Source organism: Carcharodon carcharias, chromosome 19 (genome assembly GCF_017639515.1).
Source record: "Carcharodon carcharias isolate sCarCar2 chromosome 19, sCarCar2.pri, whole genome shotgun sequence".
Lineage (NCBI taxonomy): Eukaryota > Metazoa > Chordata > Chondrichthyes > Lamniformes > Lamnidae > Carcharodon > Carcharodon carcharias.
In genome coordinates this window covers 23,826,397-23,844,890 of record NC_054485.1, presented here as the reverse complement: position 1 = coordinate 23,844,890, position 18,494 = coordinate 23,826,397, and the positions used below count along the sequence as shown (strand labels likewise).

General features: G+C 43.4%; 1 protein-coding gene across 3 annotated transcripts in view; it reads right to left on the bottom strand.

Moving 5' to 3' along the window:
* Positions 1-18,494, bottom strand: part of fam110d (family with sequence similarity 110 member D) — a 51,343-nt gene that overhangs the window by 15,899 nt on the left and 16,950 nt on the right. Inside the window, exon 2 of one of the 3 annotated variants that reach the window (XM_041212140.1) lies at positions 9,449-9,573. The exons of the other annotated variants lie outside the window; for them this stretch is intronic. The gene's annotated coding sequence lies outside the window, so the exon portion shown is untranslated. The remainder of the gene's footprint in view (positions 1-9,448; positions 9,574-18,494) is intronic. 3 annotated transcript variants of the gene reach the window in all.

The following is an 18,494-nucleotide window of genomic DNA, read 5'->3' as shown; positions in this document are numbered from 1 at the left end:
TTAAGTACTTGTTGAAGTGTTGTCACTGTTGTAAGAAATGCAGCAGCCATGTTGTTCCCACCAATCTTCCACAACAGCAATTTAATAAACTTTATAAAGGCCAAATAACATATTAGTGATTTATTGTTTGAGTGTCAAATATTGGCCAGGGGCACTGAAAAGAACTCCCCTGGCTTCTTCAAAACATTGAAGTGGGATCTTTTATTTACACCTGTGAGAGCAGATGGGAGCTTGAATTTTTCCAAAAGCTAGGCAATCCTACCACTGGGATTGACAATGGGACCCCGACCCCAGATGGGTGGGTAGTGGGACCTTGGGCAGCATTTAAAATCATATATTTACTCATTCATGGGGGATGTGGGTGTCTCTCACTGGGCCAGTATTTAATGCCCATCCCTAATTGCCCTTGAGAAGGTGGTGGTGCGCTGCTTTCTTGAACTGCTGTAGTCCATATGGCATTTGCCAGTAGCAGCTAATTAAAAGGCTGCCACCTGGACTGCTGTTCAGTTCGGAATGGTGCCCACCTCCCAGAGCTACCAGCTCAAATTGAGGTGCCCACAAAAGCCAGATAAGATTTTTTTTCATCTACCATGCCAGGACCGGGCCACAACGATTAGGAGTGGGGGCACAAATGTGCACCTCCCATTGGCAGCGCCATAGATGCGAGGGCAGCCATTGCTGCCAGGGGCTGGGGGGGAGGGGGGTGGTAACCCCTGGTGGGGCATGGAGCAGTCATGAAGGAAGACAACCAACCACCTCCCCCATCTCCCCCCCCCCCACCCTTGGGAAGCTGCCAGGAGGCTGCAAAGTTTAGCTGTTGGTTTCCCCTTGTGTCTGTGGCTCCTTTCCACACCAGTTAACTGCCAATGGGGGTGGGAAGTGTCCATAAATTGGCCACTTAGTTGGTTTTATCAATCATCTGTCCCTGATCAGAGGGTGGCCATGCAGCTTATCTTTCTGCAGCAGCAGGAGGATGCTGGGCTCCCCTCCTGGTGCCTCTGCCACCATCTCATGGGGCATCCCACCTCCCAGTCCATCTTCAGAGGGCTGGTGAAATCCACACCACAGCCTCAAATCAATGTCTCATCGAAACGCTAGACCCTAAGATCTGGGTTTCCCTCCCTAAAACTCTCCGCCTATCTCACACTTCTCCTTGAAGAAGTTTGTTGAAACCTAACACTTTCTGTCCTAATATCTGATGTGGCCTGGTTTCCAATTTTGTTTGATAATGTTGGTGCAAAGCACCTTGTGATGTTTACACATTAAATGTGCTATTTTAAAAATTAATTCATGGCATCTGGGTGTCGCTGGCTAAGCCAGCATTTATTGCCCATCCCTAATCGCCTTTGAGAAGGTGATGGTGAGCTGCCTTCTTGAAACACTATGAAGGGATTTAAATACAAAAATGAAGATTTTAACATCGGAGGTGTTCAGGCACTTAGGAACATTATATTATCAGTGAGTATGTTTTTTTTTCTTTATTCTTTCATGGGATGTGGATGTCATTGGCAAGACCAGCATTTGTTGCCCATCCCTAATTACCCTTAAACTAAGTTGACTGCTAGGCCATTTCAGAGTTACCCACATTGCTGTGGGTCTGGATCACATATAGGGCAGACCAGGTAAGGATAGCACATTTCCTTGGGACATTAGTGAATCATGGGTTTTTACAACAATTGATAATAGCCTCATGGTCACCATTACTGAGTCCAGCTTTATATTCTAAATTTATTAACTGGATTCAAATACCATCAACTGCCATGATGGGATTTGAACCTTGTCCCCAGAGTATTAATGGGAGTCTCTCAATTACTAAACCAGCAAGACTACCACTATGCCACCATCTCCCCATGGGTGATAGGTGAGTGGAACGTGGGTCATAATTTTCGAACGATTTGAAGTTTTCAGAGGGGAAATTATGGGAGATCGGTGAAATATTGGAAATGACCCTTCCCTTCAATCCCTGGTGTAAGCAAAGCTTGTGGAAGTAAATTCTTCACCAACATTGCTAAAATAGATTTCCTCATCAATGTCACAACACTCTGGGACCTTACTGTGCATTACATTGGCAGCCATGTTTCATGTTAATACAGAGACTACAGGTACTTAATTGGCTTTGAGATGAGCTGAGATTAGGAGAGGCATTTAGGAATGCAAGTTCTTTCTCTTATCTGTCCCTTTGCTCGCCCTTCTCTATTTTTAAAAAATAATCTCTCTCCTGTCTCCCTTTCTCTGGATTTTTCTGTTTTTCTTTCACAGCCTCCTGAGTGTTTCCCTGACTCCATCTTGTTGAAAAAATCTGGGAAGCAAAAGAACACTCAGAAGTTACTAGCACAGGACAATGTGTATGTGCAACTCCAATCCAACTTTTGCTTCTAAATCGTCTCGTGCAAGTGGCTCCAAACAAATGAAAAGGCGGGCATCAGGGTTGCCAACTCCTGTAGGGCATATTCCTGGAGGTTTCATCAGAGGGACCCCACTGTCAGGTGCCCTTCCCCCACAATGATCCACTTACGGTCCCACAGGCATTCAGAATTTGGGTAGACCTCCTGTTACCCATGACTGGATGATTCTTAATTCTCAGCCGGGATTCCTTCCTCTACATCCAATATTTTTAACAACAAGAACTTTCTTTCAAATTTGTTTGACGGCTGCATGATTTTTCTCCTGGGTTTAATCTCCAGGACACTGCTGGAAGCAATTTTAAATTCCTAAAGACTTCAAAACAGCCCTAGAGTCAGTAAGGCCATTCAGTGATCAGACAAAGTGTAGGAAAGAATGGGCTGGGGAAAGAAAGATCTTTATTCCCTTCCAGAAGCTTCTCCAAACAAATCCGGAATTCCAATTCCAACACCTTTTGGAGAGAGCTGCTGTGCACAATGACCTTGAGACAATCTGTTGTGGCAAAGCATTTAAATGCAATAGCCTTTCCTCTCTAATTAGCCTGTTTGAGAGACTAGCACAACGTTTTACAGATGCTCCCAGCCCCCTACTACAGAGACTTCAAGTGAATTTTCAAAGGCCATCATCACCAGCAGATGTCCACAAACCTTCAATCTATTAATAGTCTAGCAGAGTGGTGGCAATCTGACTTTAATCTGCTCCTATTTACCTGAAGTTACACGTCACTCAATTAGGATTGAGTATGTGCAGTGGATACTTGGACTGGTTCTTTGTGGAAGCAGCCTCTCAAAATTAAAAGCAAAGATTAGTTCCTGAGTTTTCCATTCCCGGGGAGAGCATTTCCTCCAGTTGACACATTCTCTAAAGAACACATTTATTATTTTTCCACACCAGGCACAAACACAAAATGAGAGCACTTCCACCCCTTCCTGCTCCCTCAAGGCGCTGTGCATAAAGACAATGAACTTTTAAAAATTCATTCCCTTCTCTCCTTCCTTCTAGGTGAGAATTCACACTAGGAGAGGATGTCAGCAAACTCACAGGGACAGGGTGCAAAGGTCAGCGTAACCCTCCATCCAATCCACACTCCTTTTATGGGTGGTTCCTCTCCGTGTTTCCATGGCAACTCATATGACAACAATAACTGCCTTGCAGTATATATCATCTATAACTTGGCAAAAAAAATCCCCAGGTTCACAGGACTACAGTCTGACAAAAAAAAATCCAACACCGAGCCAAAGAAGGATATGTTAGGACACATGACCAAAAGCTTGGTCAAAGAGGTAAGGAGAATTAGAGAGGTCAAGATGGCAGCGAGGTTTAGGGAGGTAATTCCAGAGATTTGGGCCCAGGCAACTGTAGGCACAGGGACCAAAGGTGGGGCGACAAAAATTAGGGATCAAGAGGTCAGAACTGGAGGAGTGCCAAGATTTCAGAGGGTAGGGCTGGAGGAGCTTATAGAGATAGGGAGGGAGAAGGTTACGGAGGGATCTGAACACACAGATGAGAATCTGAAAATTGTGACATTGCTAGGAGCTAATATAAGCCAGCAAGCAAGTGACTGCGACTTGGTGTGTGTTAGGATACCTGCAGCAGAGTTTTGGACAAGCTCAAGTTTATAGAGAGTGAAAGGTGGGAGGTGGGCTATCCCTAACCCAGAGGCACTCATAGTTTCTCGACCAATGTCCCAGCCAAATTATCACAGACCGAGTACTAAACCTGAGACCTATCTGTTCTATGTAGCCATTTTAAAGTCAGCTATTAAACACTTCACTGTCACAGCCCTTCCAATGATGCAATTAGTCCACACTGAGTCATCAGTGGAGCTAGCATAGGAGCAGAATTTAATGGCTACCTCATACAAAGCACCGCCAGGGAACTTTTTATCATAGATGGACCCCACAGAAACATAACAACCACCTGCATTTATATTAATAGTAAAGCAACTGAACCTGCCATTTGTGCTCCATGTGAGCCTTCTACTGCCCTAATTAATTTAACCCTACATAACCCAACATATCCTTCTATTCCATTCTCCCTGATGTGCTTATCTGATTTCCCGTTAAAGGTAACTATGCTATTCTTTGTGGTATTGAATTCCACATTTTCACCACTCTCTAGGTAAGGATATTTCTCTTGAATTCCCTATTGGATTTGTTGATGACTATCTCTGATTGATGGATCCTAGTTTTATGCTCTCCACATGTGGAAGTATCTTCAATTTGTTTACCCTATGAACCCTTTATAATCATGAAAATTTTATCAGGTCACCTCTCAGCCTTCTCTTTCTTGTGTCTGGATCAGCCCTGTTCTCAAACATCCCACCAGGAAGTGGCGATATTCTTAGAATCATAATATAGTACAGCACAGATCGGAACCCATGGGGGTCTGCACTGGCTCTTTCGAAGAGCAATCCTATTAGCCCTACTCCCCAGTTCTTTACCTACATCCTGCCCCAAAGCCCCCAATTTTTTCTCCTTTAGATATTGAAGCAGATAATGTTTTAGTGATGTTGGTTGAGGGATAAACATTTTCCAGGGCACCAAGAAGAACTCTCCTTTTCTTCAAAATTATGCATGATGTTTAAAGGCAGTAGTGCTTTCTCATTGTAGATCATTATTGAGTTGATGTAAAATGTCTGTTTACCTCATGACAGAAGTCACATGACTACAGCGAGCCAGCTAGGACATGTAGTACTGTTGCATTACAAAACCCAAACACATGAGATGGTTTTCATCACCTAAGAGAGCAGCCTGGGCCTGAACTTAATGCCTCATCTAAAAGACTAACAATGTAGCACTCTGAGTACTGGACTTAAATATCAGTATAGATCATGTGCTCAAGTCTCTGATGTAGGATTTGAAAAGCTCTGAACTCAGAGATACCAGCAGTACCCACTGAACCTGACTAACATTGGTAGTCTAGACCTTAGAGAATGAAGGGAACTTCTTAGCACAAGCAGCATTAAGAGAAGATGCTGGAATGAATTTTAGGGAAAATAATTAGTCCTGGTTGCATGGGTAAATGTACTACACAATATTATATGGGAAAAGAAGCCAGGAAGGTTCAGGTTTCAATCCTGAATGTTTGCAATGTTACATTGGCTCAGCTGGATTGTGGTAAAGAAGCTACAGTTTCAGCAACCATGAGGTATGAAGAATTAGTTGGATTACTCTTCTAAAGAGCCAGCACAGACACGATGGGCCGAATGACAACCTTCAATATTCATTCTATGATTAGCCAAGATTCTCATTCTTGGCACCTATCCAATAGCCTCTGCTAGGAACTGCATTGACTAGGCCCCCAGCACTCTTTGCAAATTCCTCCTTCTCCTCCCATTCCGTCTTAAGGCTCTCCTTAAACCCACCTAGAAGGAAAGAGTTTTCAATATGTAACACCTTTCACAGTTTCAGGTCATCCCAAAGCATTTTACAGCCAATGAACTACTTTCTAAAGCGTAGTCACTGCTGTAAGGTAGGAAACGCAGCAACTTATGCACAGCAAGATCCCACAAACAACTAGGAAATAAATGGCCAGATAATCTGCTTTAGGTATGGGCTGAGGGATAAATATTGATCAAAATACAGGGGAAAAAGAAATCTTTGTTCTTCCTCAAATAGTGTCTTGGGATCATTTATATCCACTTGAGAGGGCAGAAGAGGTTTCAGTTTACTGTATCATCCTGCATTATTCAGATGAGGATGAGTTTGGGCTCAGCCGTGATGTCCTCCGTGACTGAAGACTGGCTTAGCTCACACACGTCGAATAGACAATTGGGTCGATGCTGGGAGGGGACACGGGGAAGGAGTGTCTAGTGCTGTTAGAGTATGTACTTCAGTCAGAGACTAGGACTAGAGGAAGGGAGGAAACTTGGAAGGAACTGTTTAAAGTCAGCAAATTTTCTCAGGAAATTACTATATCACGAAATGTTTCACTATCAGAAAATCATCTGAAATTTAGTCGATCTCATCAAATGAGACAAAAAGCAAGAGTGTTTTCTTATTGTTTTTGGGATGTAAATGCTGCTGGCAAGACCAGTATTTATTGCCGATCCTTAACTACCCTCTAGAAGGTGGAGGTATCACCTTTTTGAACCACTACAGTAAGTCTGGTATAGGTACTTGCACAGTACTTCTTTTCCTGTTGTGTCTTGATACAACTGAGTGGCTTATGAAGCCATTTCAGAGGGCAGTTAAGTGTCAACCACTTTACAGTGGATCTGAAGTCATATGCAGACCATACTGGGTAAAGATGGCAGATTTTCTTCCCTGCAGGAGACTAGTGAATCAGGGTTTTTATGACAATCCAATAGATTCATGATCATTGTTATGAATGAGACTAGCTTTTTAATTCCCGATTTATTAATTAATTGAATTTAAATTCTTCCAGCTGCCATTTGAATCATGTCTCCGAAGTCCAGGCCTAGTCCAGTAACATTACCATATGGCACTGTCGATATCACTATGCAAGAGCTGAGGTGGTTAAAAAATCAGTGATGTGAACTGAGCTAAGATGTCACCAGGCCTGTGATGGCAGAAAGAGAAATTTAAGGTTGCAGTAGACCAGTTAATGGCTGTGCTGTGTGAGGTAAACAAAGAGCTGTCCAGGGGGCAATAGCATAGCAGTTCTGAAAACAGAGACTTTATTGCTCCTCAGGTCAAAACCCTCCAAGATCTCTGCACTCCCCCAAGACTGGCCTTTTGTGCATTCCCGATTTTCTTTGCTCCTCCATTGACGGCCATGCCTTTAGCTGCTTAATCTCTGGAATTCCTCCCTAAATCTTTCTACCTCTCTCTCCGCCTTTAAGGCACTGCTTCAAGCCTACCTTTCTGACTAACCTTTTAGTCACTTTTCCTATTATCTCCTTATGCAATTTGTTGTCAAATGTTATTTCCTAATGCTCCTGTGAAGCACCTTGGGGCACGTTACTATGTTTTAAAGACACTATATAAAAGTTGTCCAGTTGTGAGGGCATGTTGTATCAACTTGTGTTGTATCCCCTTCGGTATGGAAGACCGGAAGGATCTAATTGACGTATTTAAGTTGATTTAAAGGGTTGAATTGGCTAAATACAGAAGAACTATTTCTTCTGGTAGAGGAAACAAAAAAGCTTTTCCACACAAAGGGTAGTCAAAATCTGGAACTATCTGCCCCAAAAAGCTGTGGATGCCAGGACTATTGGAATTTAAGACTGAGATCAATGGATTTTTGCTAGGTAAGTCTATCAGGAGGTATGAAGCGACCACTAGGTAAATTAAGTTAAGGTTCAGAGCAGCCATAACCTAACTGAATGATGGAACAGGCTCAAGGGGCTTAATGTCCTCCTCCTGTTCCTATCTTTACAAACTAACATGCAACAGAAGCCACCTGATTCAGTGCAGCAACGTATTAAGTGAGTCCTTCCTGTTTGCTCTGTGGGTTTCTACCCAATCTTAGCTAGAACATCTCTCAATAATGTCTTTTCCTGTTCCCACACTATTATCGCTGGAGACCCTGAGGATTTATCCTTGGCCCCTCCTTTTCTTCGTGCTGCCTCTTGATGACATCATCTGAAGGCCAAAAGTCAAGTTTCTTGATGTTAACAATTCCCAGCTCTACGGCTGCCCCAACTCTCTCGGTACCTCCACCACATTGTCATTATCACTCTGCTTGTCTTGACTTCCAGCCCTGGATGAGATGTAACTTTCTCTGGTTAGACATTGGATTAAACATAACCTTTGCCTTTAGCTCCCACCATGAAAGTCATTCTCTTGCCACAGATTCCATCTTTCTCCCTGTCTCACATTGAACCATGTTTGCAAACTTGACATTCTATCTGACCCAAACTGAGCTTCCAAATCCATTAACTCTTCATCGCAAACTTCCATCTCTATAACATCAGCCATCTCTGACCCAGCCTTAGCTTATCTGCTGCCAAAATCCTCGCCCATGACTTCATTACCTCCAGACTTGATGACTTTTATGCTTTCTAGGCCAGCCTTCCATCCTTCATAAACTTCAGCTCAGCAAAAACTCTGCTGCCCGTATACATAGATACATAGAAACTAGGAGCAGGAGTAGGCCATTCGGCCCTTCGAGCCTGCTCTACCATTCAATATGATCATGGCTGATCCTCTATCTCAATGCCATATTCCCACTTTCTCTTCATACCCCTTGATGCCACTCACCTAGTGTGGGCCATCATACCTGTGTTTACTGACCTACATTGGTATCAGATCCCCAATGCCTCCATTTTAAAAATCTCATCCACATTTTTGAATCCCTCCATTGCATCTCCTCTCCCTAAACCTATAACCTCCTCTAACCCTCTGAAGTTTCTGCCCTCCTCCAAACCTGGCCTTTTCCCATCCTTGTCTTTTCGTCCCTCCACTGGCTTGTCCTGTCTCTGCTGCCTATGAAGTTCTCTTCCCAATGTGCAAGTAGCAGACTGAATCACAAGGTGTGGTGGAATCAGGAACTGTCTCCCCCTGAAAGGCTGTGGATGCAGGGGGTCAACTGCGGCTTTCGAGACTGGTATGATCAGATTTTGTTTAGGTAAGGGCAACAAGGAGATATGGAGCAGAGGAGGATAAATATAGTGGAGATGCAGATCAGCCATGACCTCATTAAATGGTGGAACATGCTGAAGGGCTGAATGGCCTCCTCTTGTCCTTATATTCAGCTGTAATCCCCTCCCTTAAACTGTCCATTCCACATTCGTTCTTTAAGATGTTTTTCAAAGGTCTGTCTAAACATTTAGTTGGCCATCCTAATATTCTTTGGCTTGCTGTCAAATATTGATTCTGTGAAACGTCCTGGGATACTTTTTCCTACAATAAAGGTGCTATATAAATGCAAGTTGTTGCTGTGTCTGTATGACATCACAGAGCCCAGAACACCTGGAAAAGACAGAGTGTAGAAAGCAGGAAAGTGACAACAGATCTCCTCCTATGAATAAAACTGCTCTCATTTGCCTTTAGTGTCAAGTTTGGTTTCTTTTGCTCGAGAAGGTTACAACGTCTGAAAACCACACCAAAGAAATGTGGCTAATGCATGGGAAATTTACCTTTCAAATTGTGTGAATGGCTGCTGTGGCTGCATAATACCCTGCAGTTCAAACATCAGGTAGACACATGTTTCCTCCGCAGTCTGTCTCTCTCATGTTTGGCCGGGAGGTCCACGATTTACCCGCTGCTTATAATCGGCCAGAATAAAGTCATTAGTTTCAGGTAATGAGGGGCCGGCACTGAGGCTCCTGGGATCTGCCCTCCATACATCAAACAGTGGCTGCCTCCATGGCAACAAGCTGCTCTCCAGGCTGCATTACTCACACAGGAGCGGGGGTGCTCATGAACAAGAACAAAACCGCAGAGGAAATGAGAGGATGGTGGGGAAGAGACAGAGAAATACAGAGTAAGTGCATGAAGGACAGAGAGAAAGTAAGTGAGGGGCAGGATGAAGGAGAAATAGAATGGGTGAGGAAAAGGAGTGATGGTAGTGAGAGGGAGAGACTACAAGAAGAAGAAAGAGAAACAGATCAGTGAGTGTGAAAGGAAAGGAGTAGAAGTAGTGAGAGAGAAAAAAATAAACAGTGTAAGTGGGTGAAGGAGAAAGTAAAATTGGAGGAGCGAGAAACTGAGTGAGCAAAGGAGAGAGGGAGCACAAGCAGGACAGACAGTTGGAGCGGGAGAGAGAAAAAAATAGAGTGAGTTAAGGAGCGAGAGTGGGTGATAGAAGAAGAGCAAGAGAGGGAAAGAGAAAGAAGCAATGAGTGAGGAGAGGGGTAAGGGTGGGAGAAAGGAAGAAAAGATGTTTCCTCAGGTGCTGAGTGTTTCCAGCACACTCTGTAAATGTACACAATTACTCAACTGATTAACAAGTGGTTTTGCTCACCCAGCAAATGGTGGATGAATGAATGTCACGCAGCACATCACAGACCACCAGTCAACCCTTGATATGTAAAATAATAAAGAGAGTTCAATAGCTTCATCTCCCAGCAGAGACCTTAAACAAAAGTTGACTTGTAACTTCAATCCAGGAGGCTCCTCAGCTGGTTCACATAAAACTTCAAGAAGCACAGCTCCCTGATGCAGGTCAGTACTGATGTAAACTGCCTTTGAATTACACACACCACCCAATATAATCTGTAATTGGAAACTCCAGAACTGCCAGGCTGTCCATCAAAGAAGGTGGCAGCCAATCAATCATCCGACCCCTTCTCAAAGCTGCCAATCGATTCCACTACCTCAGCCTCGGCCTGAGGCCTTTGATATTTGCCAAGGCCCCTATGGGAACATCCAGATAAAATCATCAAGGGAGACACCTCTCCTCTTATCTATGGGCAAGGTGTCAAAGTGTATAAACTGACCAGGAGCAATGGTGAGGTGTCACAAAGAAGCGGTGATTCTGAAGTGGCCTTTTCTCTCTGCACATTAAACTGTATTGAAATTATCTTGCATTTAACACCTAGGCATGACCGGCCCTACACTGGTGTGACCATTTTATTTTAGCTGAAGAACTCATAGGCAATTAAAGTACATTTCTTTTCACAAGGAGTGTTAGTCCTCCCAACAGATTGGTCTGAGATAAGCAAGAAAAAAACCCATTGAGTAAATCCAAGCACCAAATCTAGGCTGATGCACCTAACATTGTACCGAGGGAGTGCTGCACTCTCAGAGGTGTCACCTTTTGGATGAGACATGAAAACCAAGGCCCCACCTGCCCTCTCACGTGGATGTAGAAGGTCCAACAGCACTGGAAGGGAAACAAAAACAGAATTACCTGGAAAAACTCAGCAGGTCTGGCAGCATCGGCGGAGAAGAAAAGAGTTGACGTTTCGAGTCCTCATGACCCTTCGACAGAACTAGGTGAATCCCAGGAAGGGGTGAAATAATTACCTGGAAAAACTCAGCAGGTCCGGCAGCATCGGCGGAGAAGAAAAGAGTTGACGTTTCGAGTCCTCATGACCCTTCGACAGAACTAGGTGAATCCCAGGAAGGGGTGAAATAATTACCTGGAAAAACTCAGCAGGTCCGGCAGCATCGGCGGAGAAGAAAAGAGTTGAGTTTCGAGTCCTCATGACCCTTCGACAGAACTAGGTGAATCCCAGGAAGGGGTGAAATAATTACCTGGAAAAACTCAGCAGGTCCGGCAGCATCGGCGGAGAAGAAAAGAGTTGACGTTTCGAGTCCTCATGACCCTTCGACAGAACTAGGTGAATCCCAGGAAGGGGTGAAATAATTACCTGGAAAAACTCAGCAGGTCTGGCAGCATCGGCGGAGAAGAAAAGAGTTGACGTTTCGAGTCCTCATGACCCTTCGACAGAACTAGGTGAATCCCAGGAAGGGGTGAAATATTTCACCCCTTCCTGGGATTCACCTAGTTCTGTCGAAGGGTCATGAGGACTCGAAACGTCAACTCTTTTCTTCTCCGCCGATGCTGCCAGACCTGCTGAGTTTTTCCAGGTAATTCTGTTTTTGTTTTGGATTTCCAGCATCCGTAGTTTTTGTTTTTATAGCATTGGAAGGGAGTTCTCCTGTGTCCTGGCCAATATTTATCAGTCAAGCAACATCACTAAAACAGATGACCTGGTCATTTGTTTAACTGCTGTGTGCAAATTGGTAGCCACCTTTCCTATGCTTCAAAAGTACTTCATTGACTGTGAAGCTGTTTGGGACTTCCTGTGATTTTGAAGAGCGCTATAAAAAGATTTTGTGCTCATGTCTCTGGAGCTAGACTTGAACCGACAAATTTCTGACTCAGACAAGAGTGTTACCCACTGAGCCAAAGCTGGTATAGTTCTGGATAAAATACCAATGGACAACCACTGTCTGTGGAACTGGACCTCAGCAAGAAGCAGTTCCTTCTGGGGGAAGGAAGCGAACCACAAGTGAAATTAAGACATGCATACACAATCTGATGCTGCATTTCACTGGCTTATAGCTTCTCAGATCAGGGTATCAGGTACTCTGTGACCACTAACACCTCTTTAATTTAATGTATTAAGACAGGTAATAAAAATGTCAGAGGTGGCTTTTAAGAAGCAACTAAAAGAGTGAGGCAGAGTGGTTTAGGAAGGGAAATCCAGAGTTTAGGGGTTGGCACTGTAAGCAGGTGCCCCAAATTTGGAGCACTGTACATGTGCCAAGAACTGAGAGTGCAGAAATCTGGGTGGTTTGTAGGGCTGGATCAGGTAACAGAGATGGGGAGGGGTGTGGCCATGAAGATTCAGATGGGAATTTTAAAAATCTAGCTGTTACCAGACCTGGAATGGTTAAGTCAGTGAGCACATGGGTGTTGGGCAGCAGAGTTATAAACGAGCTCAAGTTAACGGAGGGACATGGGAGGTCAGCATTAAGAATAGTAACAAAAAACTGCAAATGCTGGAAATACACAGCAAGTCAAATGAAAGGTTGTATTCAAAACATTAAAGTTCTCTGTGAAGAGGCTACATGACTGCTTTAGCCAGCCTTTCTCTGTCTCCATCTCGCATAGTCAACAGTCTCCCTCTCCAGTGGGCCCTGTCGATGATGTAATGGTCCTGTTTCAAGCACTTTACACCATTGGGAACCAGTCAAAGCAACAAGTTGGCAAACAACAGCTGGGAACACTGAGGGGAAGAGGAAAGGAGGAGAATGCTCAATAATTACAGTTAATTATCAACTGGTCAGTTAAATGTAAAGCATTGCAGATGCTGGAAATTGGAAACAATGAGCAGGTTAGGCAGCATCAGCAGAAAGAAATAACTCATGCAACTGGTTAAGGTTCCCATTCGGAAACATGTCTGTTTTTTTACACAGATGCTAAGAGACCTGCTGTTTGTTTCCAGCATTATTTTTGTTTTTACATCAAATGGATGTTTCTAAAAGCCACATGCAGAGGAGCAGTCCTTCCTGCATCAGTTCAAGTCCCACTTAAATCAAGGTCCCTGTGCATCACTGAAGGAATGAAAAGATTTTTATAGAGAAACTAAGGAGAAACTGTTACTGGTGGCAGAAGGGTCAGTAACTAGAGGACTCACATTTAAGATTAGCAAAATAATCAGAGGCGACACGAGGGGAATTTTATTTTTAACTCAGCGAGTTATTGTGATCAGGAACGCACTGCCGGGTGGTCGAAGCAGATTGAATTGTAACACTCAAAAGAAAATTGGAAGGGAATGAGAAAACAGGACTCTGGGGAAAGAATGGGGCTAATTTATAGCTCTTTCAGACAGAGCCAATGTGGTTTTATGAAAGGGAAATCGTGTTTGACAAATTTTTAGGGTTGTTTGAGGATGTAACTAGGTAGATAAAGGGGAGCTAGTAGATGCAATATATTTGGATTTCCAAAAGGGTATTGAGATGCCACATAAAAGGTTAATACTCAACATTAGGCTGCATGTGGTTGGGGGTAATATTTTTTTAACATGGATGGAGGATTGGTTAATGAACAGGATAGGGATAAAGAGCATTTTCAAGTTGGCAGTCTGCAACTAGTGGAGTGCCGCAAGGATCTGTGCTGGGGCCTCAGTTATTTACAATCTATGTTAGTGATTTAGACAAAGAGACCAGGAGTAATGCGTCCCAAGTTTGCTAATGATACAAAGCTAGATGGGAATGCAAACTGTGAGTAGACACAAAGAGGCTGCAAAGAGATATAGACAGGTTAAGTAAGTGGGCAACAAGGTAACAGATGGAGTATAATGTGGGGAAGTGTGAGGCTATTCACTTTGGTAGTAAGAACAGAAAAGCAGAACATTTTTTAAAAGGTGTGAAGCTTGTAAATGTTGATGTTCAGAGACACATGGGTGTACTCATACAAAGGACTCAAAATTAGCATGTAGATACAGCAAACAATTAATAAGGCAAATGATATTTTGGCTTTTATTGCAAAGGGATTGGAGCACAAGAATAAGGAAGCCTTGCTACAATGCCACAAGGCTCAGTGAGACCACACCTGGAATGCTGTGTGTAGTTTCTTATATTTCTGTTTCTGTATTAGTCTCCATATTTTAAGGGAGGATATATTTGTATTGCAGGTGGTACAGTGAAGATTTGATGAAGGTTTAACCCTAATCCTAACCCTAATCCTGAGATTAGAGGATTGTCCTATGATGAGAGGCTAAGTAAATTGGGCCTATACTCTATGAAGTTTAGGAGAATGAGAGGTAATCTCATTGAAACATACAAGATTCTGAAGGGGCTTGACAGGATAGACACTGAGGTTGTTTCCACTGATCGGGGAATCTAGAACTCGGGGGCACAGTCTCAGGGTAACATACTGAGATGAGGAGGAATTCTTCACTCAAAGTGTTGTGGATCTTTGGAATTCGCTACCCCAGAGGGTTGTGGCTGCTCCAACATTAAAACATTTAAGGCTGGGTTAGACAAATTTTTGGTCTTTCAATGGGTGGGAAGGTAGAGTTGAGACAGAAGATTAGTCATGATCTTATTGAACGGGGGGAGCAGTTTATTATACTCCTGCTCATATATCACAGTTCTTTCAAAAAGTCAGCAGAGGCCAAATGGCCTCATTCTGTGCTGTATTATTCTAAGATTCTGAGCTGCAGTGTCGGAGGTGCCATCTTTCGGATGAGACGTTAAACAGAAGACCTGTCCGTTCTCTCAGTTGGAAGTAAATTGACCTCTAGTACTTTAAGGATGATTTACCTTGTTCTTTTCAGGTACTGACTGTTGTTTCTTTCCATCAGTTTCTGTTCAAAATGTTTTATCCTCTTTTGTTAAAAATAACACACTGCTGTAAATGTGGACAGCAGCTTAAAGAACATTAGTTCAATTGCCAGATTGAAAATTCCCTCAGGAATCTGCAGCTGCTGAGCTTTTGTACTAATAATTCAAACATCAGAAAACATCTGTGGCCAAAAGGGTGACCAGTGCGTGGTTTTCTACCGAATAAATCCCAGGTAACATAAAGCAGCAAAAACTTCACCACAAGCCTTCTCCTGCTGCAAATTAAAGAAAGGCCAAACAAATCTGGAACCGAAAACTAGTCTCAGTAATGGTGATCATGAAATTATCATCGGTTATCGTAAAAACCCCATCTGGTTCGTTAATGCCCTTTAGGGAAGGAAACCTGCCATCCTTACCTGGTCTGTCTAGACATGACTCCAGACTCAGAGCAATGCAGTTGACTCTTAACTGCCCTCTGAAATGGCCTAGAAAACCACTCAATTTAAGGACAATTAGGGATAGGCAACAAATGCTGAGCTTGCCAGAGTTGCCCACATCCCATGAAAGGGAAAAGAAAACAAAAATTGCAAACACAAACGGCAATGTCTCATTACTGCACTTGCGTGGGTGAAACTGTTTTGCATCCACACATTTGCAAGAAAAAAATTAACTTGCATTTATATAGTGCCTTTGTATGGAAGGGGGAATAAAGGTTGATGCACGCTAGGTTAGGGTTTTAGATGAGTTTAAGTTTAGGGAGAGTATAAGATGCAAGGCTGGCCAAAAGAGCATTGGAATAGTTGAGTCCAGACATAACAAAGGTATGACTGAGGATTTCAGCAGCAACTGAGCAAGAATGGAGATGGGTGGTGCTATGAAGATGAACATGAGTGGTCTTGATGATGGAAAGGTTATGGAGTTAGCGTCAGCTTGGTGTCGAGAAGGGCACTAACATTGCGAATGGTCTGGTTCATCGTCAGACAATGCTCAGGGAGAGGGATAGAGCTAGTGGTGAGGAAATGGAGTTTAACTCAACTTTTCTAAAGGTACGCACAATAACAACACAGCACAGGCCGAGTCCAAATGCACAACCTTTCCTGATGCCTTTCTTTTTGGTGGAAGGAGTGACAATGCAATCCCAGACTTGGTAGCCTTGGATTCACTTTGTCTCCATCCTATACTCTCTCCTTCATCTTGGACCTTCACCAAAAAGCTCTCAATAATAACGGACAACTCTGGAATAACCTTTAAAATTAAGTATTGCTGTGTTTTGTTAAGGAGGTCAACTCTGTCTGGGGCTCCACTTAGTTTAGAAGAGGTAAGTATTTATAAATTACCTACAAAAAAATACCTACATGTTTCTGAGGCAATTAGGCTTGCCAACTGTAAAAACTTGGTGTACCGGGCAGGTTTCTTATTAGAAACAGTAAACTTTATTTGCAGAGGTCCTGATGAAGCTACATGCTTGAACCAAAACCAAGACTAGAAAAGCTCCACTCCTAAGATTATCCGCGTTTAGGGCTGATTCGTCTGTATAGTCACATGATCCCCAAAGCAGAATGAAAGGCTTTACTTACAATCACTACATTCCTCCCCCTTTAATTTTGTTTTACTTCTCTTATTTACAAGAATATACTAACCCATAACATACACAAATATATACAATTACATGTTTAGTCTGAGGTGATTTTATGATTCGGGTAGAGCAGCACAGCTCTACGACTTGAGATTCTTCCATCAGATCGATTTGACCAGGAGCTGCAGCACCAGGAACATCCTTAGACGATGGGAGTTCAGAATTATTTACTTCAACAGAGACATCTATTCTTTGTCAATCTGGCACCTCAGAGACTTCAATTTCAGGTGGAGTAACTGGTTGTTGAAGTGTCTTCTTAAGTGATCCACATGTTTCCTAACAGTCCAGTTTTCCATTTCCAATTCGTACGACAAAGGTCCTGTTTCAGAGATGATTATACCAGGAACCCATCTCAGTACAGTTCTAAAATTTCGCACAAAAACTGTCTCTCCCACAGTAATTTTCGATCTTTACTGTGAACATCATGGTTCACTTTCTGATTATTGTTGTTTTTCTCCACCGTCCCCTCAAAGTTAGGGAATACTAGACTCAATCTTGTATGAAGACGATGTTTCATTAGTAATTCAGATGGTGTGGAACCCATAGGTGCATGAGGAGTCGTGCAATAGTTGAGGAATCTTGAAATTCACATTACTAACGTTCCTCCAGATAATTTCTTCATGCCTGTTTTAAAAGTTTGTCGTGCTCTTTCTGCTAACCCATTGGATGATGGATGATACAGTGTTGTTTTGAAACATTTAATCCCATTTAGGTTCATGAATCTCTGGAATTCCATACTACTGAAAGCAGTACCATTATCCGAAGCAATGACTTCTGGTAGGCCATGTACGCTAAAACATTGGCACAGCTTTTCAATAGTTGCACACAATGTAGGTGATCTCACTTCATACACATCCATCCACTTAGAATGCACGTTGATGATCATTAAAAACATGGTACCTAAAAATAGACTGACATACTCTGTGGGCAGAATTTTCCCCCTGTCAGTGGGGAGGTTCAGGAGCAGGCGTGTGGAGGTGCTCCTCCAATCGGCACCCCCAATCAAGGGCGCGCCGCCATTTAACATGGGCGGGCCAATTAAGGCCTGCCCAGCGTGACGTCCACAAGAAAGCGCTATGCGCTCCCAGTGTGGGCGGGGCAAGGTTCCCTGAGCTGAGAGTGCACTCTTTCACGCATGCACACGAAAGAGTGCACTCATCTCCCTGACGCTAAGTGCTGCCTCAGAGAGATCAGGAAAAACATTAAAAAATATTGAAAACAAGAGAAAAAAAATTCCCTGACATGTCCCATCATGTGACACTGTCACATCATGTCCATCACTTTCAGTTTCACTTTTATTAAAAATTTATAAAAATACGTAAAATCTCATCCCGCCCGTGGATGAGGTTTCATGCTTTTTCCAATACCCTCCAGGGCTCCCGGCCTGCCCACCAATCTTAAGGTTGGACGGGCAGGTCCACTAATTACTATAATTACTTTGTCAATGGCCTCAATAGGCCACTGACAGGTCGGTGGGCACACAGCTGATTGGCTGAGCCCCCGCCGGCTTGCAAATTTAAATGGCAGGGAGAATTTAGGAGTTCCGCCTGACATCATCCCGTGTCATTTTACGCGTTGGCGAGCGAGCCCCACCCCATCGCACGCTGACCGGGAAATCCTGGCCTAGATATAGTCTAACCCAGGATCGACCAGGCCGCTCCCACAGATGCAAGGGAGCTGAAACTGGCAACTTCTGTTGTTGCTGACTTTGGAGATAGTGTTTAACCATTTTTTCTATATCACTGCCTATATCTGGCCACCAGATAGAACTTTTGTGCTAGCATCTTCATTTTCGAAATGCTTGG